Below are 9,144 nucleotides of genomic sequence, written 5' to 3' on the forward strand. Positions count from 1 at the left end.
ATATAGTACAATCATATTTTTTATTTTCATAACTTGTCTATAGCATATATATATATATACACACATGTACACCACCGTCGCCATACTCAGCTCATGTACACTCCCTACACGCACATTTCAATATCATCACACGCACTCCTGCCCACATCATTACTAGCATATGCACTCCCACATCGCACACCACCGGCACCGTCACGTGCACTCTCACACTGCACGTGCACGGTTATAGCTATTATATAGTATTATCACTCAAAGCATAACACACATATCCACATAATATAAAAACACATGAGTTCATCACATTCATATTTCACAACATAAAAATGTTTCATCAAGGGTTTGTTCCCATGCAAATTTTAAAGAAAAACCAATAAAATATTCCAAATAGTTCAATCAAGAATATAATCATTTATTCCAAAACATTTTAATGCAAGTTCACTCACAATATCTTTGTTGATGCTTTGATCGACTCTAATTGTATTTAATGCTCCGAAAGGAGATGTGGAGTCTCGTTGAAACCTATCACACACAATAGCATCACACCAACTCAATTTACATAAATACCATTCCAAAAGTTGTTTCCTAAATTAAGTTTTACTAGTTATTCCTAACTAACTTCCAATTACCATTTAAGTAGTAATTGTTCACACTAGACATGATTAAATAACCTTTAACAATAAATCAGCCCACAAACCTAATTACTGGCCATCACCAACAACTAAAAAATCAAATCTAACTCATTACTCACCTTAGTGGCTTTATAGTGGAATTCTTTTCAAGAGTTTTTCAAGCTGTCAAAGAAAGTTTATCTCTCTCTCTCTCTCTCTCTCTCTCAAAATGTTCAGCTAGTGAGAGAAAGTGTAGAGGAAGAGCTTTTGAGGGTTCTTGAGGTGTAAAAGTGACAAAGTATGAAAACCTTATGAAAAAGTGTACAAAAGCATGAGAATCGGAGTTAATTCGAGAAAGTTATGGAGGCTTTAAGGTTTTTTTTCCATGGAAGGGGGAAAACGTTTAGTGAGGGAAAAAAATGGGAAGAAGAAGAAGCTGCTAGAAGTGAGGAGAAGGTGCTGAAAGAAATGAGATATTTATCCTAAAGTCAATCAAAGTTTCACAGAATTTACAAAAATGCCCTCTTTTTGTTCTTATGGTGCAGTGCCTTCACTTTGACAAAGGTTTTGACCACTTTCCAATAAGAACTAGGTAAAGTTGTAGCTCTACCTTTTAGCTTTCTAATGGTTTAAAAATCATGTCATTTGGACTTCTGTAGTGGGAGATATGCTTGAAAACCGAAACATATGCAAATAGAGCAACAGTTAATTATGCACATTTCTTCACTAATTGAAATTATTTTTTATTCTACTCCTATAAAAACATAAAATAATTATAAATAACGTAAAACTAGCATCATTAACTCAAAATAAACATTTAAACATAAATTAAACTAAACTAATAAAATAAATAAAAATACCTAAATTCAATCATAAATCTAGTCTAACTTAGACTAATTAGGTATTTAATCTCCCATTAAATATATGAATTTAATGCACTCAACAGTCTACCTCTAGTCACGCATCTATGAAGGTCGAGGTTTCACAATTAGCCACCATATTAAAGTATTGGGTATTATAAACTTATCTTATCTACCCCTATTATTGTATGAAAATCGTATTTTTTAAAATACTTTTAACAATATTTTAAATTGATTCTATTTTACCAAATCAAATCTATCCATTTATTGTAATCTTGTTTCTTCCATCTCAATTGAAAAAGAAAAGGAATTTATGTTCATCTCTCATTTTTGTCTCACTTGATATGATAATATGTTCTTTTAATTGATTTGTAAAATTCATAGAAGTTCCATGGGAGGGAATTAAGAAAAGCTCTCAATCATATTTTTTATTAACTAAAAAATGAATACACAACAAAGCCTTTTATACTCACTTAAAACAGCTAACTAAACTAAAAAAGGAAAATTAGTTCAGCTTAACTAACTAACAACCTCAATACTAAAGTAAAAGTAAAAGTAAAAGTAAAAACAACTATTTTAAATAAACAACTGAGGACTACTTTATTTACTAGTTTGACACTGAACCAACTATGAGTAACTCTTTCTTCATGTCCCAACTCTATTCAAAGCTTTCCATATTCGAACTGAGCTCCACTTTAGATTAGGAACAGTTATCCTAGCTAATTCCCCTTCAAGATGCAAGTGTATATTATGAACATGCATCTTGCCAAGTAGTTTGTGAAATTGTTTTGGTAAACAAGTCTGCAACCTGGTCTTCAATTGAAATGTGAATATGTTCAATTACATTATTGAGCACCATTTCTCATATAAAATGACAACCCATCTTTATATGCTTAGTACGCTCATGAAAAATTGAATTTTTACAAATATAGGTGGCTGATAAATTGTCATAATAAAGATTGATTGCTGAATATTGAATCACTCCAAAGTTTGTTAAAAGACTCTTCAACCATATTACTTCACAGCAAGTTGAGGCCATAGACCTATACTTAGCCTCAGTTGAACTACGAGTAACCATTGCTTGTTTCTTGGATTTTCAACTTACTAATGAATTTTTAAGAAAAAATCCATATCCAGTCATTGACTGTCTTATGTCTAGGCATCCATCTTAGTCATTATCATAATAAGTAGATATCTTTAGGTCTGAATATGATTTCATCAGGACTCCTTGCTATAGGGAAGCTTTCAAATACTTCAAAACTCTGTGTGCTGCAGATACATGTTTTTCATTAGGCTTGTCCCTGAACTGGGACAATACTTGAATGGTGTATGACATATCTGGCCTTGTAAAGGTCAAGTATAGCAGTTTCCCTATCAACTACCTATACCTTGTAGAATCCACTCCTTTATCTGTTTTTACCATTTTCTTGAGCTTATCATTATAATCCATTGGTGTTGTTATTGGTTTGCTACCAAGTAAACCATATTCTTCCAACAAACCCAGTGCATACTTACTCTAACATAGTGAAATTCCTTCATGAGACCTTGCAAATTCAACCCTTAAAAATACCTTATTGTTTCAAGATTTTTCAGTTTAAATTGTTCACTAAAGTATACCTTTACATCAATTGTTGCCTTGACAGAAGTACTGCCTAATGGTATGTAATCTACATAAACCAACAAGGCAACAAAATCACTTTCATTTGTATGCAAAATAAACAGTGAATAATCTAATAATGACTGCTTATAACCATATTGTATTAATGAGGCAATAAACTTAGAATTACACTGCCTTGAGGCTTGCTTAAGACCATATAATGACTTATTTAGCTTGCATACTAATGAATACCAGGTGGATACTCCCCTTTGACAAAAAAACCTTAAAGCTATTGCATATATACATTTCTTCCAAGTCACCATTAAGAAATGCATTACTGACATCTAATTAAGAAAAAAGCCAATTATTTGCTACTACTAAAGCCATCAAAACTCTTATTGTGGTTTGTTTAACAACATGATTAAATGTTTATTGATAATCAAAGCCTTCCCTTTGATTTTAGCCCTTAGCAACCAAACATGCTTTGTACCTCTCCACACTGCCATCAGCATTCATTTTGACTTTGTGTACCTATTTGGAACCAATAGCATGAGAATTAGGTGGTAAAGGTACTATTTCTTGTGTACCATTATCTTTAAGAGCTTTCAACTCATCAATCATAGCATCTCTCTAATGAGAAATCTTAACAGCTTCATGGTAAGATGTAGGTTCAAAAAGTTTTAATAAGGCTGTAGTAAAGACTTTGTGTGCAGGAGATGATTGATGATTTGACGAGTAATTTGTAATAAGATGAGCAGCAACTTGAGTTATATGATGAAACAAATCACTGTTATAAACCTTTAAGTACTTAGGAACCTGTTTGACTATAGTACTTCTTCTAAGATTAGTTGAATGATCATTAGTTATAGATGAATTGGAAGAAACGGGTTCTATGATATTGTCTTGAATAAGTGAATTAGGTAAAGAATCATCAGATGTGGGTGGTGAAACATCATGTATAAGTGAAATAGGTTGAGAAGAAGATGATTCATTAGTGAATGATGTTGATGGAATTGAAATATTGAAATTGAGGGTAAGAAGGCCAATAACAGAGTCATGCATACCAATTGTTTGAGAAAATGGAGTCTGGTCTGTGTCATGGTTCATATGCTGGAATGGAAAGATATGTACATGAAAACCACATTCTTGGAAATAAGAGCTTTATGTGCATCAATGTCATACATTTTCTAACCTTTGACACCATTAGGATAACTAAGAAAAACACATTTATGAGCTCTCTTATCAAACTTGGTTCTGTGTTGTGTTAAAATGGAAGCATAACACAAATTGCCAAATACTCTAAAATAGGTACAACAAGGTGGCTTATGGAAAAGACATTCGTATGGTGATTTTTCATGGAGAATCTTAGAAGGTGTTTTATTGATAATGTATGTTGTAGTAAGAGTTGCATTCCCCCTAAAATTTTATAAGTAAGTTGGACTAAAAAGTAAGGTTTTGGCTATAACAAGAAGGTGTTGATGCTTACGTTCAACAACACCATTTTGCCTGTAGACACATTCCCAGGAGCCCCAAATATAATTAATAAAACATATAAATAAATAAATCAAATAAATCAAATAAATAAGTAAAAAAAAGAAAAGAAGAGAGAGCATGGTTGCCCATACCCCTCTCCCACTGTCAGTGCTTTTCAGAACTATGGCCATCACATCAGCTCCTCTAATCATCACCTGCCCTAGGCTTGCTTGTGCCAGGGGACTTGTGAAATCATGCTCTGGATTGTCCAAAAATTTGGACAATTCGACTCTTAAAAAGGGAGGCAGATTCAATAACAAAGGGGGAGAGATTTTTGAAAGAGCAAAAACGATTCAAAAAACCCAATCTTTCATAAACAAAAAGCCAAATTCAAACAACAAAAACATAAATCTTCCAAACCAAAAAACAAAAACCAAAAAAAAATTCCTAAACTACCAGCAGACTACCCTAGCCACAATCAAAGAAAAATCAAAATTCATAATTAAAAAATACAAAAAAATATACAATGGAAAAATAAAAAGGTTGAGTGGTTTTTTTTAGGATTTCTTGGTTTAGGTTTTTAGAGATAGATTTTTATTTTTAGAGAGGTGTTTCGGTCTTAGGTAATCGGTGACTCAAAGGAGGGAGAGATATTATTTTTTGGGTGGTTGACGGCACAAAAAGGGAGGTCCGATTTAGGCAAAAAAAAAGGAGATTTTAAGGGCTAGATCTACCGATCTGCAGCGAAGAGAGAGAAGGGAACTTGGCCTGATCTTGTGATCACCGGTGGAAAACGAGTGAGAAAGAAAGAATGAAAAAGAAAAGAAAAAAGAGGGGAAAGAGAGAGAAAGTGCCGGTGAGGAAGGAAAGAGAGAAAGAAGAGAGACATTGGCAGGAAAGGAACAACGCCGGGAAGAAAAAGAGAGAAAGGAGAGCTGAGGGCCAAGAAAGAAAGAAGAAAAAAAAACAAGGAGAAGAAAAAAAGAAGAGAGAAAAAATAGAGAGAAGGGAGAGTATCCCGGTTAGAGAAAAAAAATGATAGGGAAAGAATAAAAAAAAAAGAAAAAAAAAGAGAAAGAGAAGAGAAAAACTTTTATAGCCAAGCACAGAGGAGTGCTAAATGCGCCATTTTGGGTATAGCTGGAAGTGGCCATTCTAGCACCAAAATGGTGCATTTGGAGAGCGGCATTGTGGACCTAAGGGAGTGGACCTGGTGCAGCGGATTTGGGCCTTCTGTGGGCCTTCGAGCTGGGCCAATCTTAGCCTAGAGAGGTATAACCTTTGCCTCTTTGCTTATGGACCTATTTTAATTGATTTTGGGTCTAGCCCATTTTGCCTAATTAAAATGTAATTTTGGTTTAGTTTTACACCATTCTAGGAAAATGGGTTAGGTAAATTAGCAAAAATAAAAAATATATTTATGATCAATATTTATAATTAGGTTTGGTTTAAAAAGTCAATAAATAAATAAATGAAAATAAAATAAAATAAAAAGAATGAGATCTAGCATGAAATTATTAAGTATAAAAATATAATGTTTGATTTGGAATCAATACCGATGATGGGATGTCTATTCGGAACGTGAAAAGTCGCAATTTCGAGTGAATTTTCTTAGGTTAGAGATTTTGATTAAGACTTCATCAGTACGTTGGGAGGGTCTTAATTCGGGATTTTGATGTCCTTAATTTTAAATAAATAAAAAAGCTATACATAATCACCAACTAATCAAAATATATAAATAAAAGAAATAGAAAATTAATGATAACAATAAATTCGGTAATCATAATAATAATATAAAAAGGAACGAATAAAATATATATAAATAAACAATAATTATGAAATAAAAAATAAAATTAGTTGGTCTAAAAATAGGATTTTGGAAAATTTCATATAGTAAAATAAATAAGTGCTTACATAGCAAAAATACATAACGAAATAAAAATAAAGCAATAAGTAAATATAAAATATTTAGTCATGGTATGAATGTTCACATGGAGAAGTAATAATATAAGGAATAAACACTAGAATTTACGAGTCCATCGTGTACCATTGTTGCATTGTTAAATGTCATGTCATATAGAAATATTTCATATACGAGTATGAGCTCGATGATGGGACTTTCCGAGGAAGTTTGCGAAGGCGAGTTTCTTCGAAAAAAAAACTCTCTAGGTGAAAAAATATCTCTGAGTCCCACCAGTATGATGGGAGGGTTCAGAGAAATATCTTCAATAAAAATCTTTTGCCTGTATTAGGACTTGCATTCACGAAAATATTGTTTTTACTCGCAAATGACTATCCTGATGATGGGATTTACCTAGTAAACTTGTAAAACGAGTTTCTCAAGTATTTCCCTAGGTGAGAGAATACTCTCGGATCCCACCAGTATGATGGCTTGATTCGGAAAGTTCGCTCAATAAAAGGTTTTTGTTTGGCATTATCTTGATTTTATGCCATGCATTTCACAATTGCATTACATGTACATCAAACTTGTAAAATATTTTAACTTAATTAATAGAATAAAAGATAAATTAAATAAATAATAACTAAGAAAACATAAGAATAAAATTAATGGGTTAGGATAATATATGATTAAAATGTATTGTTCGTGTAACAGGCGTCACGGGGGTGCTAACCTTTCCCTGTGCGTAGTCGTACTCCCGAATCCAACTAAAAAAAAATACGTAAACCAGTTTATCGTCCTTTCGACTGACCTAAAATTAATTTAGGATTTCATCAAATTGAATAAATTTATTAGGTGGCCAATCACACCTAGGTAGAAAAAAAAGATTAGTGGCAACTCCCAAATCACTCCACGTCTAACGGTTGGGTTCCTGGACTCAGCACATTACGACATCGTTGTGGTGTTTCATTGCAAGACAAATGATGCGTAAGGCCTGTTGAGTTAAAAAAATCAGTGAGCCTAAGCTCTTTACTATTATCTAACCTAATGCACTTGATAGTAGAAAAAAATTGGGTTTTAACAAAATTATAAAAGTATTGAATGATGATAGGAACTTTAGATTTATTTCTCATTAAAAACAATCAAGTAAAACGAGTAAAGTCATCAACTAAAGTAAGAAAATAATGATGATCATCCAAAGCTGGAATTCTGTATGGCCCCCAAACATCAGCACGTAAGATTTCAAAAGGACATGTTGTATTTTGTGTATGAATAGGAAAAGACAATTTTATCTATTTTGCCATAGGACATACATCAAATATCAAATCTTTGAACAATGAATTTCAGGAAATTTTTCCTGTAGTACATTCATTATGTGAAATGGTATATGACTAAGCCTAAAGTGCCACACATCAAATTGTTTTTGAATTGTTTTACAACCATTAACCAAAACTGAAAAAGGAAATTTTACAATCTTGTAAATGCTATAATTGGACAAATATTGATCATCTTATTTGTCTTGAATGAAATATAGTCCAAAAAAGACCTTTGCAAACCCAATCACTTTCCAAGAGGTAAGGTCTTGAACAACAACATGAATCAGTGAAGAAAACACCATTCTTTTTTGAACTAGTTAACTTGCTAATTGGCACAAGGTTAAAATGGAAGGAAGGTACACAAAGCACAATGTGCAAGACTAACAAAGAGATTAATTTAATTGTCCCTATGTGTGTAGCAATAACTTGAACATTATTGGGCAACTAAACAACGTAACTATGCACAGGGTAAGGTGAACAAAAATTATCTAAATAACAAGAAATGTGGTCATTAGCACTAGTGTCCATTATCCAGGAATTAGGTTTTATCACAACATTAAAGGCATGACTATGATGATTGAAAGATTTTTGAATTATGCTGGAGTAAAAATGGTTAGAATCAAACCTGCACTATAGAATTTACTAGTGAAGGTTGAGTCTGTTGAGTGCTTGACAAAATGTCTTGACCATTGTTACTGTTAAAATTACCATCATCGATGAGTACCATTAACTTGTGAAGTTATTGCTTGATGAGAGACATCTGTGACATGGGATTAGTACCAATTAAATCTTCTTCTTGACTTGATTGAGTAACCTTCTTTCCAGATGAAGATGAACATGCAGCTGAAACACTATTGGAAGCACTATTGTTAACTACAGAGTTAGGTTTCTTAAGAGTCCCTTTACCTTAGTAAACTTAAAATCCTTTAAGAAACCAATGAGCCTGAAACACTTTTCTTTTAAATGGCCTTTTTTGCCACAATGTGAGCAAGTCAGATCTGATTTACCTTTCCTTTGGTTGTCTGCAAATAAAGCCATAGTAGAAGATTCAATGATCGAACTACATTGAATTAACAAGCTCCTTTGATTCTTTTCTCTTAGCACCAGATTGTAGACTTTATCTAGAGTAGGAAATGGATCCATCATGGTAATTTGAGACCTTAAAGCTGAAAAGGATTCATTCAATCCATTTATGAATCTAAACATTATATCTTTTTTGTACTAATCAGATTACTTTTTGAAGCATGCTAGATTACATTTGCCACATTCGCACTGTGGTAAGGGTCTAGAGTTCCTAAGTTCCTCCTAAATTTCTTTAAGCTTAATGAAAGATAAATTCACTGACCTATTCCCTTGAGAAACATTACCAAGATTGTGTTGAAGATTGCAC

This window comes from Theobroma cacao, chromosome 1, assembly GCF_053813885.1.
Source record: "Theobroma cacao isolate CCN51 chromosome 1, ASM5381388v1, whole genome shotgun sequence".
Classification (NCBI taxonomy): domain Eukaryota; kingdom Viridiplantae; phylum Streptophyta; class Magnoliopsida; order Malvales; family Malvaceae; genus Theobroma; species Theobroma cacao.